Source organism: Hemicordylus capensis, chromosome 5 (genome assembly GCF_027244095.1).
Source record: "Hemicordylus capensis ecotype Gifberg chromosome 5, rHemCap1.1.pri, whole genome shotgun sequence".
Lineage (NCBI taxonomy): Eukaryota > Metazoa > Chordata > Lepidosauria > Squamata > Cordylidae > Hemicordylus > Hemicordylus capensis.
In genome coordinates this window covers 84,437,676-84,456,512 of record NC_069661.1, presented here as the reverse complement: position 1 = coordinate 84,456,512, position 18,837 = coordinate 84,437,676, and the positions used below count along the sequence as shown (strand labels likewise).

The 18,837-nt window shown below is 39.6% G+C and overlaps 1 protein-coding gene across 23 annotated transcripts in view; it reads right to left on the bottom strand.

The window, feature by feature from the left end:
* The window catches only part of TENM3 (teneurin transmembrane protein 3), a 2,371,016-nt gene that overhangs the window by 870,479 nt on the left and 1,481,700 nt on the right, over positions 1-18,837 (bottom strand). The window lies entirely within an intron of this gene.

Below are 18,837 nucleotides of genomic sequence, written 5' to 3'. Positions count from 1 at the left end.
TGGTGGGGTGAGGCAAGAGAGAGACACAGCTGGGATGGAACAATAGGCTTTGGAATGCTCTCCCAGTGGCCATTCACTCCTCGGACTCAATCACAGTTTTTAGAAAGCTGGTTAAATCTTGGCTTTTTATCCAGGCCTTTACATGATTGTTTTATTGCTGCTTCTGTGTGTTTTTATCCATGTATAGTTTTTTGTGTTTGTATATTATGTATTTTAAATCAGATTTGTTTTTATATTTTTAGCTTAATACTTTTAACTGTCATTTTTATTATATGTGTTTTAACTTTTGTAAACTGCCTTGAGATTGTATTTAATCAAGAGTGGTATATAAATTTAACAATAAAAATAAATAAATAAATAAATAAATGGAGTGGGAATGAGCTGCACCTGTGGCTCATCCCCTACTGGGTGTGACTGGGACTGGGGTTTTTCTATAAGCTTTGATAAATGTTATATTTTAAAGCATTTTTACATATTTAAAAGTTACTTATTTTAGATAGTCTCTACTAAGTGTTATGTTGCATTCTTTTTCTCTATCTAGAAAAGAGATTAACGACTAGTGAAATATGCTGAACATTTCAAAAGAAAATTGTAAATTATTGGAGGGTTCTAGTGTTAGAAGGCATGTTTGAACATATTCCTTTAATCCTTACATCTAAAAAGCTGCTTCATTTAATTCCAATAACACAATCAGTACAATAACACAACCAGGATAATTTTACAACTTTGGTGTTGGTGTGGAGAGCAATTTAATTGGGATACAAAAGGTCAAGAATACTTCCCTATAGTAACTGTTCATTCGGCAATGTAATATTTCATTGGTTAATGTAATATGCATAAATACTTTAACCAACATGCAAAGAATTACATTAAATTACTTTAAGGAACTAGCCTAGCATTATTTTCCCAGTCATCAGCTCCTCATATCATATAACAAATTGCTTTTGATAAAATTGATTTGCTAAATGATATAGTGTTTATTTTTGAGACAGTTGTCCAAAAATTCCTTGGGCAAATGGAACAATTCATTGACCCTTGTCTTTATCTATGAAGTTCTGATGTGGGTGGTGGAAGCCAGAGTTTACCACAAAGAACTTTTTCAGGGCAGGGAGAGAGTGGAAGGGCACCCAGGGGTTTTGCATATAGTTTTAAGAGCTGCCTCAAGTATGTGCTGTGGGTCATATTTGGGCAACCAAGGAGCACAGTAACAAATTTCCCCTTATATCTAACTGAATTAATCCAGTTTGAATCTATTTGGCTTAAACAAGATACTGTTGTGGTGTAAACCATAATGCTGCAGCCAGCACAGCAGCAAATATGGCTGGGCTTCAAATAATTCTTACATTGGGCTTTTCTGTAGGATAGGATCTCTACATATTTAATCAGGATCTCTACACTTTTTCTATGAAGAAATCTAACATTTTTATTAGTTTCCTCTCAATACCACAATATGCATCAGGTCTGATTTTACCTATCTTATTGAAATATATGCAAGTGAAATATAATCAAAATGAGATATTTTAGATTGTTCTGGCTTGTAATCAGAAGAGCTCCATAAGGCTTTGGCAAATTCATAGATAAAAAAGAAGGATATCTGAAGTATATAGAGAATTTACATTTTTAATTGAGTCCACTCTAATAACAACTTCAGCTAATTCACTGCAGTGTTCTGGTAAACTATGATTAATGTTTCAGATGTTTAAGTGTAATAGAGCAAAAAAAGAAATGCCATTATATATGTAAAGCTAGTACCAAGCGTAGGCTGGGATCTAAACTATACTGAATTGTCATGATCAGTCATTTCAAAGTCTAGCAGATAATGAGTGGATAAAGAAGAATAAGTAATACTGTTATCATAAACATTTTAAAATGTTAAACATGCAAAATTCATTGCTTAACTTTACTCATACAAATCCAATTAATTATTTTATGTCTAATATTGATTTCCTTTGGAAAAACACGTTCTATTTTATTTTCAAGTACTGGTAAGCAGTAAACATAGGTTTAAAAGAAGGATTTAAAGATATCCATTGCTCAAATATACCAGAACACAAAGAAGAGGTGAAAAGCTGCCAGAATGCCAAGGCCACAAGCTAGTACAGGTGGCCCTTGTTATTCATGGTGGTTCCGTTCTTGCCTATATGCACAAATAGGAAAATCATGAGTAACTAAACCTTGAGTCAATGGGATTTAGGGGTTAGGTTCTTTGAGCTTAAAAAAGATTTTAAAAAGCAGAAATAAAAATACCTTGCTGTCCAGGCCTCCAGCTCTGTCTCCAGAAAGCCCCCACCCAAACCCCAAAATCTTTCAAAATTTTGAGCCCCCCTGCAAAAAAATTGGTTTTTTTTAATCTTTTAGGGGAAACAGCCAGAAAATGGCTCCCTGCTGTAAAATGGTGGTCAGAAATGACATCAGAACTCATTTCTGGACACCCAGGAACCGCAGATAGGCAGGTTTTGCCTATTTTAAAAACCATGGATAAAGAAATCCATGCCTATAACCACACTGTGGATACACAAAATAGCAGGTGCCAGGACCATGAATAACTAGGATCACCTCTACTCCATTCTCTTTGTTGTAGAATAATCTTGAGGGATCAAAGAGCAATTTTATAACACAAACTACTATAAAGTCAATGCAGAAGACAACCTGCCACCAAAAAGATATAAATGGGTGCCATTCTTTGGTGGAAACCTGTAGAAGTCCTAATCTCCTAACTGCTAGACTGGAAATGAAGTTGTGTTTTCAGGACAAAAAATCAAGCACAAATAGCTATATGAAGTGCTGTAAAACCACCCTTTTGGAATGACTCTTTCATGAGGCCTCTTCCAAGAAGGGCCAGTCCTACCATTAGGTGGGGGGAGCCAGACTGCTTCAGGCAGCCAATTCTGCATTCCCATGAAAGGCCAGCAAATTGTCAATTCTCTTATTACCACATTTTTACCATGATTGGAGGCACCATTTGGGGTTTGTTTGTTTTTTTGCCTCAGGCACCAAAATGCATTCCCCATCTCTGTTGCCAGGACTGTAGAAGCCCTTTTCACTTCTACACTTGGAATGCAGCTGAGGTCTTCTGAGGGGCAGCAAGATTCTGGAAAGGTACTGAAAATGATGTGATGAGAAACTTTCATAGAAGAGGTAAGGACTCAGTGAAATACTGAGCTTTTTCAGGAGAAAGGAAACACCACTATTGTACACTAACATTTGAACTGGAGACCAGTGGAAAGCTGATATGCAGTTTAACAGCCCAGCTGTCCAGAAAGTTAGGCAGCTGGGTTATCTGTTTTCAAGCGAAGTGAGAGGGAGGGATGGAGAGAACAGAGCTGGACACTTTCTCTCTCTCACTCTTTCCCCACACTGTGTCTTCCAGTTACAGGCATCCAGCTAGCCAGATGGACTTATGTAGGTGGAAGGCAACTGGGGGAAGAGAGTGGGAGAGAAAGTGCCCAGCTCCACTCCATCCATCTCTTCCCTCACATAAGCATTTCCTGGCTGCATAACGCCTGAACTGCAAGGCTGTTCAGCTAGAGATTGATTCTCCACTGATCTCCAGTTTAAATGCCCAACTGCCCAGAAGGTTAAGCAGCCAGAGAGCCCTGCATGAGGGAGGCAAGATTGTTCCTGCCCCTGATGGGGCCTGGTCAGTGTCACCTTGCCCAGTGCCCCTGCATGAGCCAGTGCTGAGCTTAACCATCTTCGCATTGGCATACTAGCTAAAATTAAAACATTTTTTCCCTGCCAGAACTAATGTCGCAGGGGAAGGCTTTGAAACTGGGCCTCAGTAAAATATTACGATGTTTATGAACTTTGTTATATCTGCTCCTCATCTAATATAAGCCAGAGAGCTCTTCCAAACAAAACAAAACATTGCATAGTACTAAAAATGCTTTTGTTTGTTATTGTTGTTTTTACTGCATCTGCATTCTCTTTCCTACATTAAAGAAAAGTTACAAAATTTAGCCCTTTAGAAAAAAGAAGTGTCTGAGCATTCAAATTCTTTACAAAAAGTCATGAAAATGGCTCCCTTTCTTTAAATGGAAGGAATCAATGGCTTTGATTCTCTCTTTCTTTTTAATTGGAAAAATGAAGAAGATGCACAGTCCCGCCTCCCCCCACCCCCAGCATCAGTCCCTCTTTTATTTACTGAGTATAATAGTAGCCAAATCATAATTTATTTTCTCATTCAACTGCCATCTATAACAATAATTTAAAACCAGCTAATAAACATTAGGGTTTGTTAGAACTGCTACCGATTAAATCTTAAGTGTCTAAAATGTACAAATATAAAGAGAATGTAATTAGAGCTATTTAAAGAACCCATTTTTAACTTAGATTAACCATACTTTCCATTGGCCTCGGATAAACACTCATAAATGAAAACCATTGCTAAGCAAGAAGCAATTACTTCAGTTTAAAATATTAATACATGCTTCCTTTTAAAAACCCTTGGAAAATCACTTATCTATTGTACAATGTAATCTCAATTCATATGTAGGAAGAAAACAGGATATGATTTTGAGACCTAAGCAAGCTTCAGTCATCTTTGAGAGTAAGTTTGTTCTTAGTCATTTGGAAGCCAATTAAACTCAGTTCTCTAATTATCAAATCTCTGAAAATAATCCTTACAAATTAAAACAGAATTGGGCCATTTAAGCTATATTAACAGAAAGAAAAGAGCACTTCATGAAACAGTCCATGAAATAGTGACTTTTCACAATGTTAATTCTCGGTAATAATTGAGACAAGCTAAAAATGCAAACTAATGGCTGACATATGGCAAGCTAGATCTAGACATTACTACAGACTTTTAGCCTGTCTCTAACCACATGGAATTGAAATATTGCCTAGAAACACAATACATAATGCTACATTTATAATATTATAATTTCTTCCTTATTGCATATGGAATCAGAAACCTGAATTTAATTTTTTAAGCTTTCCTGTTATTTTGTTGTGATGATGTAAACTATAATGACAAATTGTAATAGTCAAATAATCTGGAGGTAATGGCTTGGATCCAAAGGTGACCTTTTGCTAGCAGCAAGATCTTTTGCTTCTGATTTATCAGGAGAGTGTTGCATGAGAAAAGTAACCTTGGATACAGAGGAGTACCTCTTCTGCCATGTGTACAAGTCAAGCTCTTGCACAGGTCTCTCTGCACAATCTCTTTTAAAAAACATTTCATAGTTCACTAGAGTTTATATAGGCTATAGCCTGTATCTTCCTTACTCACTTTTCACTGTAATGCTGCAAACCCTGATACATTGTGGCCTTTTACTGTGAAAAGCCTTCTGCTAGTGCTTGCACGAGAATGCACAGAGCAGCACTGAGCCATTTTCTACTTTCACTCACTGGTTGACATCTAAAGCAGCATTCTGAGGATTCAGCAGGAGCTGTGTCCTTGCAAAAAAAGATTGCTTTTAACTCAGCTAGAATATTCTCAAGAAGCAGAGTGAATGTGTAAGCAGAGATGCACCTAGGTAATCTTGGTGCCTGGACCTAAAGGCCTTTAGAGGTCGCCACCTCCCCCACCAGCTGCAAGTTAAGAATCATCCCCCTACACACACACACACACACACACACAAAACACACACACACCCTGTGACACGTGCAGCATTTTTTACCACATGGGTTATGCCCTAAGGGACATATTTCTGGAAGGTAAAGAACACTTCTGGAGACAGAGAACTAAACATCACTCCTTCCCATCCCCCATGTGCATGCTCAGAAGACTGTGGCCCAATTCAGATGTAATGTGGAACAGCGGGTCCAATGGACCCACAGTTCTGCACCCCGTTCCTCTGCTCTCCTCTTTTGGATGATAGGCAGAACTGCCTCTCTGAAGAGAGGTGGGGAGCTGGCTGTGTTGGCTTCCTGATTGACAGAAGGACAGTCTTCACAGCCAGTCGGGGTGGAGTGAGGGAAGAGCTTCCTCCCTCAACTCTGGTTCCATGGGGCCAAACTGTGGTGCCAGTGTTTGGATGTAATGCTGGCACCACAAAACCGGAGTTAAGGGTAGTGAAACTCCACTCTGACTGAAGGAGTGAAGGAGGTTCAAAGTGGAGTTTGGCAAAGGAAACCACAGGTCCCTTTTTGCCCTTTATTCCAGTTTGTCGAATTTGGACGTGTGGTTTTAGAAACTGGAGGTGAATATCTACATAGGTGTGTGAGTCGCCCTCCCTTCAAAATTACTACTAAATGTTCTTGTTGAAATTATGTATCCTTATATGGGCATGATATTAATGATCTAGGACATACATCTACACTCTCAGATCTATTAACCGGCATATCACATATGCATGAAGATATTCCCACACCTGAATCTGGAAGAATGCCAAATCACAATTGCCCCAATCCAGCAAGGAGATATACACATGGAGCAGGAGACTGCCATGAGCTTATTCCTACATGGATGAATAGCCATATGTGCAACTGAACCAGGTGCTATGTGTGCAGTCCCTTGACCCAGTCCAGCTGCGAGGGCTGCTAATCACATCAGCTCTTTGACAGGAGGGTTTCTGGGTTTAGTCCTCCTTATCATATGTTCTGCCAAAAAAAAAAAAAAAAAGCTACTAGGCATAATTACTGTCTATATATATATATATATATATATATATATATATATATATAATTTTAAAGGAAGAATATCCCACAACTGGAGCCCTGTAAGGTGTGTGTGTGTGTGTGTGTGTGTGTGCATAGCTGGGTCCAATAACTATAGCAGCCAAAGCAGATTATATTGAGATGGCATCCACACCAGAATAAGGGGTTTTTCTGCAGTACATTTTATTTTATTTTATTTCATGTATACCCCACTTTTCTATCAAGAAACTCAACTAATTTATGGCTCTCAGATGATCTTGGATCCAGAAAACTGACAGGGCAAATGTTGCTTGATTTCAGGTGCAGAACTGCATAATTTACCAAGCCCTTATCTGAGCATCCATTTATTACCTAGGAACAGTTGATGTGGGCTGCACTTCAACATGAAGGGGCCACACTTCTGCTCCCTCCGTAATGTAAGTACCAACCTCTTGAGCAGCAGGGGCATAGCTCTAATTGAACAAGGGCAGGGACAAAAGTCCCTGGATCCATGAGGGTGACAGCACTGGCTGGGAAACAATTTGCTCTATGTGCTTGCCTCCCACTTTCCTGCCTCAGTGGCAAGTTGCAGGCCCCTGATTGGAGTGTTTTATATTATGTGTGTAGAAGTAAGAGAAAGGGCATGCCAATAATTTTTTGCTTTAAATATGTCCATATAGTTCTTCTGCAGCAAAGACACAGATGATGGGGAGAAAACGGCAGGGGGCCCAGGGGCCGCTTCAACCTTGCTATGCCCCTGCTGAACAGTCAGTTGAACATCAGAGAGTTCAGAAGGTGCAGGAGCTGTTGCCTCATCCCCATCAGCCATCCTCAGTAGCTTTGAGATCAGCAGTGTCTAGAGATGTGCACGGAACTGTGGCGGGGTGGTTTGAAGGCTGTGGGGTGCCACTTTAAGAGCGGGGGAGGGTGCACTTACCCTTTCCTGCCACTTTCCCCCCGCTGATTTGATTTGATTGATTGATTTTATTTTATTTCTATACCGCCCTTCCAAAAATGGCTCAGGGCGGTTCACATAGAGAAATAACAAATAAATAAGATAAACAAAATGGATCCCTGTCCCCAAAGGGCTCACAATCTAAAAAGAAACATAAGATAGACACCAGCAACAGTCACTGGAGGTACTGTGCTAGGGGTGGATAGGGCCAATTACTCTCCCCCTGCTCAATAAAGAGAATCACCACGTTAAAAGGTGCCTCTTTGCCCAGTTAGCAGGGGCATCCTGGCATCCTTTGTTACAAAAGCTGATCAGGGTGGCAGTGTACTTCCCTGCCACCCCATTGCCCCTGTTGGCCGGATATGGCCGGAAGTCCCAGACACACCTTCTCTTAAAGCGGCATTCCCACTGCCATTGAACTGGTGGAACCACCGGTTTTTTGAACCAGTTTGGAGGCCCATAAAGGGCCTCTGAAGTGGTTCTGTGCACATCCCTAGCAGTGTCTCCTCTGGCAACCAATTAGAAGAACAGACTGAGGCCTTGGACTTGTTGCAAAAAAGATCAAAGTCAGCGACCTATTTGTGAGGAAGCACACCTGTGAGGTACCTGTAGATCAGCTCTTTGCTGTTCTTGTGAGTACTGGCTTCACACATGCAATACAAAGCAGCACAGGGCAAGGAGGAACAAACTCAATAACTACATATGTTCAAACCAAGACATTTAGGTACATGGGCACAATGTAGGCTCTGTTTTTAGCTGGTAAATATGTGATTTCTGAAGTACAGAATACATATAAAATATTAAATAAATTTAATGTCCACATCTTTTTAAATAGAAACATTTTATACCATAATGAATCGTAAGTAAAAAGTAATCAGAAGTCTGGTAATGCAAATAATACATTTTGTGTAACTGCAAACCAATAGTAAATATAACTGAGTGACAAATTAGAACTACAGGTATACCAATAATGTTCCTTAATTAAGCAGTTATGAATGACAATATATGTATTGCATTCACATTAATATGTGGAAGTACTACATTTGTTAGTGTGTGTAAGCTGGTCACATTATCTTCTATACAAAGTAACACTTCATATTCATTACTTTCATTCTTTAGTGAAAATTTTAAATGCCATGCAAAATTGCCAGCTGTGCAGTATATAACAGGACTTTCATTATTTTTACAGAGTAGTGTACATGACAATAAAAAATATGAGGGCACACAAATCTTGAATATCTTTAATAGAATATGAGTAAGAGTACGCTATAAAAGTAATAGGTAATTAAAACACAGTAAACAAGAAAAAATTATTTTAAGAATCGCCATAAAAACTAAGTTGGAATAATTTGAATCATAATGGTTTGAAACATGAGTCAGAGTTTGTAAGCACAATATATTTTGCTTCTTAATGTGAACTCTTTGGCAAGGTGACAAGTCTCTCTATACAGATGTAAAGTTGCAATGGAAATATTGTTTCCCAACATTAACATGTCAAAAAAGCTTTTATATCTACAGATTTGTATCCAGATTAGATATGGGTAAGAATCAAATATTTTGGAAAACTGTATTAGTATTAATTGGCTGTATTAAACATCCCAATTAAATAACATAACAGAAGTCCCATTGAAATTAAATTAGTTTCAGTGGGACTTCTGTTGATTAATTTAGTCATGATGTCAGCTAGTGTGTAAAAACAAAAGCTAATGAATCACACTGTGTATTTCAACATCTTTCTATTTTAATTTTTATTAAAATATTTTATACTGTACCTTTTAACCTCAAACAATAAATCAGAAGAATGTAAAAACACTAAAAATAGTTTTATTTTATTATAAATAAAACACCAATTTGTTCTGCTCTGTTCTTGGTTTTTCTCTATGTACTGTCCCTGGGTGATATCAGCAAATGCCACTGTTTTCAGGACATCTATACTCTGACAATACCCAGCTCAATCTCTCTGCCTCAGGACTCTCTTCTTCCATTCTTCTTCCTACTTGTTAAAAAATAATGCTTAACTTGCCGGGGCGGGGGGTGGGGGCGCTCCACTGGCCTTTAGGTCCAGGCTCCGAAATTATCTAGGTGCACCTCTGCCCATCATTCTCAGCTACAATTTATTGTGACTGGGGATGATAGGAGTTGTAGTTCAGCAACATCTGGAGGGACCCAGGTTGGGAACCACTGAGTTACAGTGACAAAAGTCAGCCAGTGAAAGTTTTAATACTTAAATATAACCATTTAAGTTATATTTTATATATAAGTTTAGCTGATCTGATTATTCTTTTAGGAACGGCAAGAGAGTAGTTTCCTTCATATAGAATGGACAAGAGACCCACAAGAGATAGTGAATTCAGCCACAAGGGCAAAAGGACACTTTGCTCCACGGAACAGAAATCTTCCTACTCAGGGTCTCCTGTTAGTTGAGTAGTATTGTCAGTAACTCAAAGGGAAAACCTATCTACCAGTCATTTTATCAGATAATAAAAGGGGACAAGGGATGTGAAATGGGACAGAAATCAGAAATGAATAAGAGAGTAATAGCAACACAGATGTGGGCTGTATGGTATTGCCATGTGTGTTTGGGGGCAATCCACTCTCAACCCACACCCCAAACAGGAGCCTCTGGATCAGGAGCACCCAAGAGGCACAATGGGCTGTAGTACTTCATATGTCTATATGAGCCTCTGTGGATCCTGGCCATAAAGTCTACAAGCAAACATTCTCTGTTGCTGCTCCAAGGCTTTGGAATGTGCTCCCTGTTGTAATAAGAACCTTACCATCTCTGACAACTTTTTAAAAGGCAGGCAAGACACATTTGTCCACCCAGGTTTTTAATTAGATCTACAGTTTTTAACAGTTTTTACAGTTCTAACATAGTGTTAAAGTTTTGTTTTAATTGGTATTGTTTTTATTGTAAACCACCCAGAGACATAAGTTTTGGGCAGTATATAAATACGATTACAACAACAAAAAATTAGCTGCAATATTGGTGGAAAAGGGGAGAAATCAATACATTCTTTTAAAAAAACCTATACAGAAATATGGCAGAAAACAAACTGTTTTGGATTTTTCATTGTAGACACTTATACACAATGAGCTCTTTCTTAGTGCAGTGAGAAAGGGCTACCCATTTTGTGGGGAGGCAGTCCGAAAGCGCTTACCTCCCTGCAGATGATCGTCCTGCTGTCCTTTGGTGGGCGTATCGCCCATCCAGATGAGAACTGGTTCTGAGGGTCGGGGTTCCGAGATGCACTGCCCTACATCACCCCACCCCCCAGATCTCCAATAATGCACCATGCGAGTATGCAGTGCATTGTGGGGATCTCCCTCCCCACCCCGAGCAGCCACAGCTGACACATAATCAAATAAACGGGGTTAGGAGAGCATTCACTTTCCTAATACCATTTAGAAGGGAGGCTCCATAGTCAGGTTTGCTGCCATGGTGCCACTGGAATCGGGCCCGATCCTGGTGGATTGATTCATGCATGCAAAACCGGGCTGGGCTCCCTTAACCAGGTTTTGCACACACGTGTGAATAGCTGCATTGGCTGACATCCTGACTATTGAAGCATGTGTGGTTCGACATGCAGTGGGCGCCCTCACACAATTTCCCCAGTCTTCTAGCATGCAAGCTGTTTTGCAAGAGCTATAATGCTTCCAAGCATTGCCCATGCTCCAGAAGCACTCTATAAGATAGGAAACACGTGACTTCGAGTCAGTGATGTCTTTCCGAACTTACAGAATGCTTCTTGAGTGTGGGCAGCCATCCACATTATTAGGGTTCTTGTACAACAATGCACATACTGGAAGACTGGGGGAATCTGTGCAAGGGGTCCTGCTGCATGTCTGCAAAAATTTGAAGCATGTGTACTCGGTTAGTCATGGTGTCAGCCACCATGCATTTTATTTTTTATAATGTAATGTAAAGGACATTTTCCTACTTCTAGAACCAGATATTCATTCCCTACATTCTAAATGTATTTGAGTCTTCTGCAAATATTATGTTAACTAGGATATAGCACTGGATATGCCAACGTTAGCCACAAATGCAACAGAATTATTGAGTATGGGAATAAGGAATCACTGTGAACTTGAACTTGGATTAATTTGGATAAACTTGAACTTGGATTAATTAGTGGGTTTATACACTGTAAACATAAACCTGGAAATTCTCTTTAAAAGCCTCATGTGTATTGAGGCTAACATCTTTAATTCTGAATAACAAAAACTGTCAGTTTTATTATTCTGTACATTAGACATCTCTTAAAATTAAAAACATTCATCAGAAAACTGCTGTCTTTGCCAAGGAAAATATTATCAAGTCTTAAATTTAAATATTAAATTATTTAATTTGCAATCCGTGTTATGCAGAATATCTCTGTGCAGTTGCATTTCCCCTATATTACAGTGTGTGTGGACATGTAGCACAGTCTTCAGATAGTTAATTATAGAAAAATGCATTAACATTCTAGAAAGGTAGTATGAAATCCTCATAAATATATCGATTGCATAGAAATTTCTACTCCCTTGAATGAAAGATATGGAGGCTACTCCCACGATCAAAATTTCTGGTGGTTAGGAAGGGCTAGGGCAAAGGCAGGACCTTTCTGCTTCCCCCACATGATCAGATCCTTGTTAGAACTTCACCACACTGCATGCCCACACAACCAGCATGGTGGAGTTCACAGGGGTTCTAGAGGAGGAAGTCCTCCAGTATCCAACAATGCATTGCATGGGAAGCCGAGAAGGTTTCCCCACTCCCATCACACTGCAGCTCGTTGTGAAAATGACCTTATGGATAACCAACTACTTTATCTAACAAACAGCAGATTATTTTGTCTTTATTGATGGAGAAATGATAAGAAAGGTATGGAATGTTCTGAGATGGGGCGTGGAAGAGAACTAAATGGCTATTTATATTGTAAGTGGTTTTACTGATATAAAATAATATATTTTTAATATTCTTATATACTCTTATATGTAAGTTTCCATCACTGTCAGCCCTAAGTATATCATCACATGTATTCAGTAACATTTGAGTCTGATTTGCAAGTTCTTTGGTATTTGGAGAATAGGTGGGGGTGCTAGGGAGGAGTGGATCATTTCCCACCTGCAGATAAGTTAATAGGTTCACAGATTAAACTGTAGCAAAAGCACAAAGTGCATTGTCTATTGAAATAAGAGCCAGTAATTCTCAACATTCTGCCCTTAATGGAGAGGTGCATGTAGGAGGCTTGATTTTCACCAGGTACAGGTTAAGACACATCCAATGTTAGTACTGCCCTTTTCTTTTTCACATGTAAGTGAATTGCCATTAATTCCTTGAGGGAAAAGTAAAATGCTGCACTTGGGAACAATGTTGTGATGGAGGCAAAACCTATCAACAGTACCACCACTAGCATTGGATGGCCTGGCTTCCTGAGAAAAAGGACACCATGGGGGAATAATGTATCTCTGTGCTCACTGATAACAAAGACAGACTATACTTCTCTCCAGGGGTCCCTACAACATACAAGTCCATTCTATACAGTCATCCATCATAACAACAGACACTTTAGTAGTCTAGCCAGTTCCCAGCATTTGGTTTTTGCTATAATGAGCATTACCACAAAAAGCAGGAGATAGGGGACTTGGTGGGGCTTGGGGGAGGCCAATGTACTTATGAGGCACTGTCCATTTCTCCCTATCTCAAAGAGAAACAAGATAAAGTGGTGCAATCAGAATCATGAGGTGATTTGTGTTGGAGTTTGTGATTATTTAGCAAAACACCAAGGAAGCTACCACTCCAGCTACAGAGTGCAGAGTTTAGTTGTTGCAGCTATTTAAGTAACACACATGGAGATCAATGTAGAGCATAAAATAGAAATGTTTATTAGTGAAATACATTTGGGATAGGAAAGACCTATCCTATTTATCAGCTACATAATGAATAGGTAGGGAGAGAGAGATATGTTTCCGTCTTCTCTCTAGGAAGAAAGGAAGAGGACTGACTCACTACAGGAAGTACCTGAGGAGTCAAGGCAGTGGTCATAGAGCAGAGGAAAGCAGGGACGGGTAAGGAGACGCTCACTAGCTACCTCTGCTCCCAATGCCCCGAATGGTCATTCGGATAGTTGGTGCAAAAGTCCATCTCCAGCAATTTGGAGAGTGGTGAATGAATGTACATGATTTCCCCCCTCTACAAGCCAGCTCCTGGGTTGAGGTTGGAAGTGTGAAAGACAAATCCTCCACAAGTTTAAAGCTGCTGTTTGCAGAGGAAGGAAGGAGACAACATGCGAGAACCTCCTCCCATAGATACCCTCTGGCACCCAACTGCTTCCCATACTGCCACTCTGTCCTTTCTTCCTGGGCTATATCCATTGCTATTTTTCTCAGCAACAAAGAAAAGCATAGCGGCTGCTATGAAATATCAGAAAGAAGCAGGTTGGGGAGTGGCTGCAACAGGAATAAGGATTAGAAGTGTCCAGAAATGAGGAAAGTGTGAAATTAAGAGATGTGTGAGCAGAACTGGGGGTGGTGGTGGTGCAAAGGTGCAGCACTAAGGAGCAATGAGGAATGTGGTGAGGGCTGGACACTCTTTTCACCCCCAAACACCATCACCAAACCACCCAGAAAATTGCATAGCATTTTCCTTAGTTCAGTGAAAGTCAATTAATAAATGTATCAAATCAAACCTGTCTGATAATTTCTGCATTCTTGATGTAGCCATAGCACTATACAAAGATCTGTAAGAATAACTGAATATGCTGGCTGTGTCATGTTGCCTCTCACAGACAGAGTGAGCCTAATGTATACACTATTGCACTGGCTTCCATATTCCCTATCATGTAGAATTTGTGTTGATATATGGATCACATTTTCTGGAAAAGTGTATTATATGTAAAAATGAAAAAAAAAAAAGAGGCTTGCATAAAATAGAAAAAGATGCATCCTTCTTTCAGAACTTTGAGGCATTATTTATTTATTTATTTATTTATTAGAAACATTTAATATATCACCCACTCCAAAGACTCCGGGCGGTGCACAAAAACATGCAAAACAAGGCAACATTAAAATTTACATTCTAAATTAAATACTAAAGTAACTAACACACACACACACACACACACACACACACACACACACACAAATAAGTAAACTACAGGGCAAAAGCCTGGTGAAAAACAAAAGTCTGGTGAAAAACAAATCAAATCAAATCTCTATTGATTCGAAGATCAGTAAGGAAGGGGCTGAACGAATCTGAAGGGGAAGAGAGTTCCAAAAAAGTGGGGCAGCAACCGAAAAGGCCCTTTCACGGGCCTCACATTCTGTCAAATTGTTGATACAGAAGTCTGTCTCTTTGTGTATGTTATTGAGTTTCAAGGCATTTTCCAACTCCTATATTAATTACACCTCATATATAATTCTTATGTTAAACTATTTTAAAAATAATAAATATTAAACTATTTTTAATATCAAACTATTTTGTAAAATAATAAAGAGTGATTGTAAAATAATCAACACTAGAATAATAGCACCATACAACTAGTTGAAATCCTTTGCAGGATATAGTGACTTTAATTCCAGACATTTGAAGGAACACAGTCAACCTTACCTTTCCATATTCAAGTTAAAATTAAATTCACCTACAATGCTTTATTTAGTTTGTTAAGTGGTTCAAATTACACAGGTGTGTGCAGAACTACTAATTTTTCAGCTATGTACAGAGAATTAAACCCATCCTGGGGACACTCCCTTTCTTTTATTTCTGGCAATACAGAATGTCGTCACCTATTGAGTAGATAAATGTGGGAAAGAAAAGCCTCTTTCTGTCTAAAGGAAATGAAGGAGAAAAATGATCTGAAAAGCCGGGCTTTTATACAAAGTGACGCCAAGGATGAAAAATAAATTCTACATGGTAGAATGAGTAAAGCAGCTGAAATTGTGCAATAATGCTTAGTTTTCCCTTCCTTCCATTCATTCTGTAGTGGCAATAAGATCCTGGTTTTTATGTAAGCAGACAAGGGCCTGAGAGATTCAGGAATATAAGGAAAGCTCTAAAACTAAGTGAAACATCTGAATGTGTACTCATACAGAGGAATAGGGTCAAGATTAAAAGACGATTTAAGAGAAAGATAGGATACAAACAACAAAAGAATCTCACGAGGTCTGAACAACATCCAAACTGATCCTACAATCCTTTTGGTGTTCACCCATGCATCACTAAATACTTCCTTGTGTGGGCTGCTCCTCTAGCAATCACTACAGATTTTGGGTGGGTGGATGGGTGAGGATGCATCTATTACAGGGCAAATGAGTTTTCCTTCCCACGCTTTTGCTTCTCTACATTTTTTTTAATAGAAGACCAATTTTGTATGATTAACCTCAAGCTGCATGCTTCTGTTCAGCTTCAGAAGAGTTCAGAATGTTTGCCTAGGGTCCCTGTCTTGGCTATCAGCATTTAATCACAATACCACCACACAGTAAATGTCATAATATGATTGAACTTCTCTTCATTTTAGATGCAAGTCAAAAGAGAAACAAATTATTATATTATGGTATTAAATTGTCATTATTTTACTACTGTCTTTGAGTATTTCACTATTTCATGCTGAATCGTTTTTGGAAGCCCTTCAAATCTGACTTCATTCCATCCCAATCTCTAAACATAGCTATCTCTTTACGTTACTGTTAAAATGCAAGTAATGTTTTATCGCCCACTCCTAAGAAGCAGAGGTAGGGGTGAAAAGGGCATATGTCAGTACTTTCTATTCCAATAAGTGGCCTAAAGTGATACATATGATGACAGAAATCTTGAACACCTCATTTAATTCCAACATTCCAACATTCAAACACACTCTCTTTGTTTTTAATAATAGCTCTGAATAGGTTGAAGGATCTTTTCATTACCATGTTTTGTCTAGTAATCAACACACAATTAAAAAATGCGTAGATTCACTTAGAAATATCTAGACATTATTAATGCAGCTGGTCATCTGGGTAACAGAAAAAAGGAAAGAATTTTTCCATAGTTAAGTGGGAAATCTGACAAAGAGTTTTGCCTTTGCATATCAAAAAATGAAAGAAAGGTGAAAGCTCCATTGTTTACACCAGTTTTCAAAGAATACCACTAGTTGGTTTATCTTTATAGGAGTTAAGTCCTCTCCAGTATTCCCTAGAGAAGGAGGAGGATGGCAGAAGCTTAGGTCCCAGCAGGACCAGAGCTAATCTCTTATTCCTATTCCCTCTTTTCAATGGCTAGTGTAAGCATGCAGGCACTGCTTGCAGCTGGCTCTCTAGCTTTAGTTATTTTTTGTCATTATTGGAGAGTGAATTGGATTTTCACCCCAGCAGGATCTGCACATATCTACATATATGTACATAAAGTTGAGACTCAACTCTTTCGTCTGTGACTATAGTAAGTATCTTCAAGGGGCATCTGCCCACCTCCTTGCCACAGCCATTTACATTTCCCCATCTGCCATCTCCATGCCCAGAAAGTCTCTATCTGCTCCTGACATTGCCCCTGGCAATGGCCTCAGTGATGAAAAAGGGGTTGAGGACTCATTGCCTCCTTTCTTTTTCTCCAGAGACCAGTTGCTGGGTTGCCAGTGAGTAATTCGTTTCTGACACCTTGCCTTTTTAACCACCAGAGAGCGGGGGAGAGGGAAGGAGACAAAGAGCCTTCACCTCTTACCACCCTTTCTTCCTTGCCCAAGCAAGCTCCTGGTTTGGGGGAAATGCACTGCCCAACTGTTTTCAAACACACTTCGTCCCCAGAGAAAATAAATGGCAGCTGGTGGAACTTTGAGAACTTTCCTTCCACTCTCCTAAACCGGTTGCCTCTTTTATTTAGTGCTTGATTGTGACACTGCATATGGGACAGAATGTCGAATCCTGCTTATTACACCTATAGAAAAGAGGGAACCATGATGGTGCTGGTGGAGGAAGCCAGCTGGCTGTCCATGTTCCTCCCCTCAGCAGCCCTGCGTCACGCCTCCTGCATCTGGCATCAGATGCTACTGTGTTCCCATTTGAGAGCAAATACTGGCCAGCGTTGCATTCACAGCATGGCCGAGAGCTGCTCTCCCTGCCTTTAAAGGTAGGGAGAGTGTTCCTGGCAGCACTGTGAATGTGGCGCTGGTCGGACTATGCTCCCAAATCGGGCCATTCAGCCCCATTTGGGAGTGAAGCCATGTCCCCTGTGTCTTATGTCAGATGCAGGGAGTGTGGCTGGGGCACCAGGCACAGCCCCTGATTGGTGGCGGCTTGGGTTCTTCGGACCCATCTGCTCAATGGTGGCTCCGCCCCTGGGAAGGAAATTCTTCTTCCATTCCTTTGCTCTGGTGTCAACTTGCCAAATGACTCCATGTATCTGGTGAGCAGAAGGCTTACCACCATGTGCAGTTGCTGCTGGTGCAGGAGTCATTGTCATGGGACAATCCAACCTCACAGCAGTGCAGGATAAGCTCATAAGGAATGAAGGCTCCATAGAGTTAGCAAGCAAATAGACTCATGAAGTATGACAAGCTGGGGAACAGAGAAAAGAGGGCAACGGAAGGAATATAAATTTTAAAGTAGTTCAGAGGTTCTTGCCTGGTTGAACTCGGTAACAAACTGATTTTGGTAAACTCAAATACCAATTCTGCAGTGCTATCCATATGCAAGTCTTCACTTCTATTCCTTTCAAAGATTTTATCCAGTTGGTGGCTGTTGATACCAATATCTGGCAATCGGAAATGAGTTAAACTGAATGCAAAGAGATCTTCTTGTTCCTGTCCCTCTGTTTACTGTTAGTTGGGAAAAATGAATTGGCCAAACCAGATTGCTGATAAAGGCTACCATTTATGAAACATCAAATCTGCTGCCACAGCTCTGGATTAAAGATGCTGACCTTAAAAATATCTACTTCCACACAGTTTTCCTCTTTGTAAATCAAATAAACTGCTGTCTATTTTGCTCCCACTCCCTGACAGGAATAGGATAATGTCACTTTTCAAATAAATTCTTACTTATTTGTAACATCTTTTGATGGGTTTATCTACTGCCAACCAATAATGGATAACTTTCCAGGTGAAGTCAGTCATGTCAGACCTTTAAATGAGAACATCGTTGTAGGGAGTCTGCTACACAGGCAGGAGCCTGTAGCCTTGAAAGGGAGCTCTTTTAATTTTTAAAAATTGTGTCTCCTATCCACAGCTGGAATGGATAAGATTCACTTTTCATTTTCTTTTGATTTTAAGAAGTGTGGTTCATCTGTGTTGAAGGTTATTACTGTAATATGCAGGTGTTCTCAAAATGGGTTGAAACCTAGGCATTGA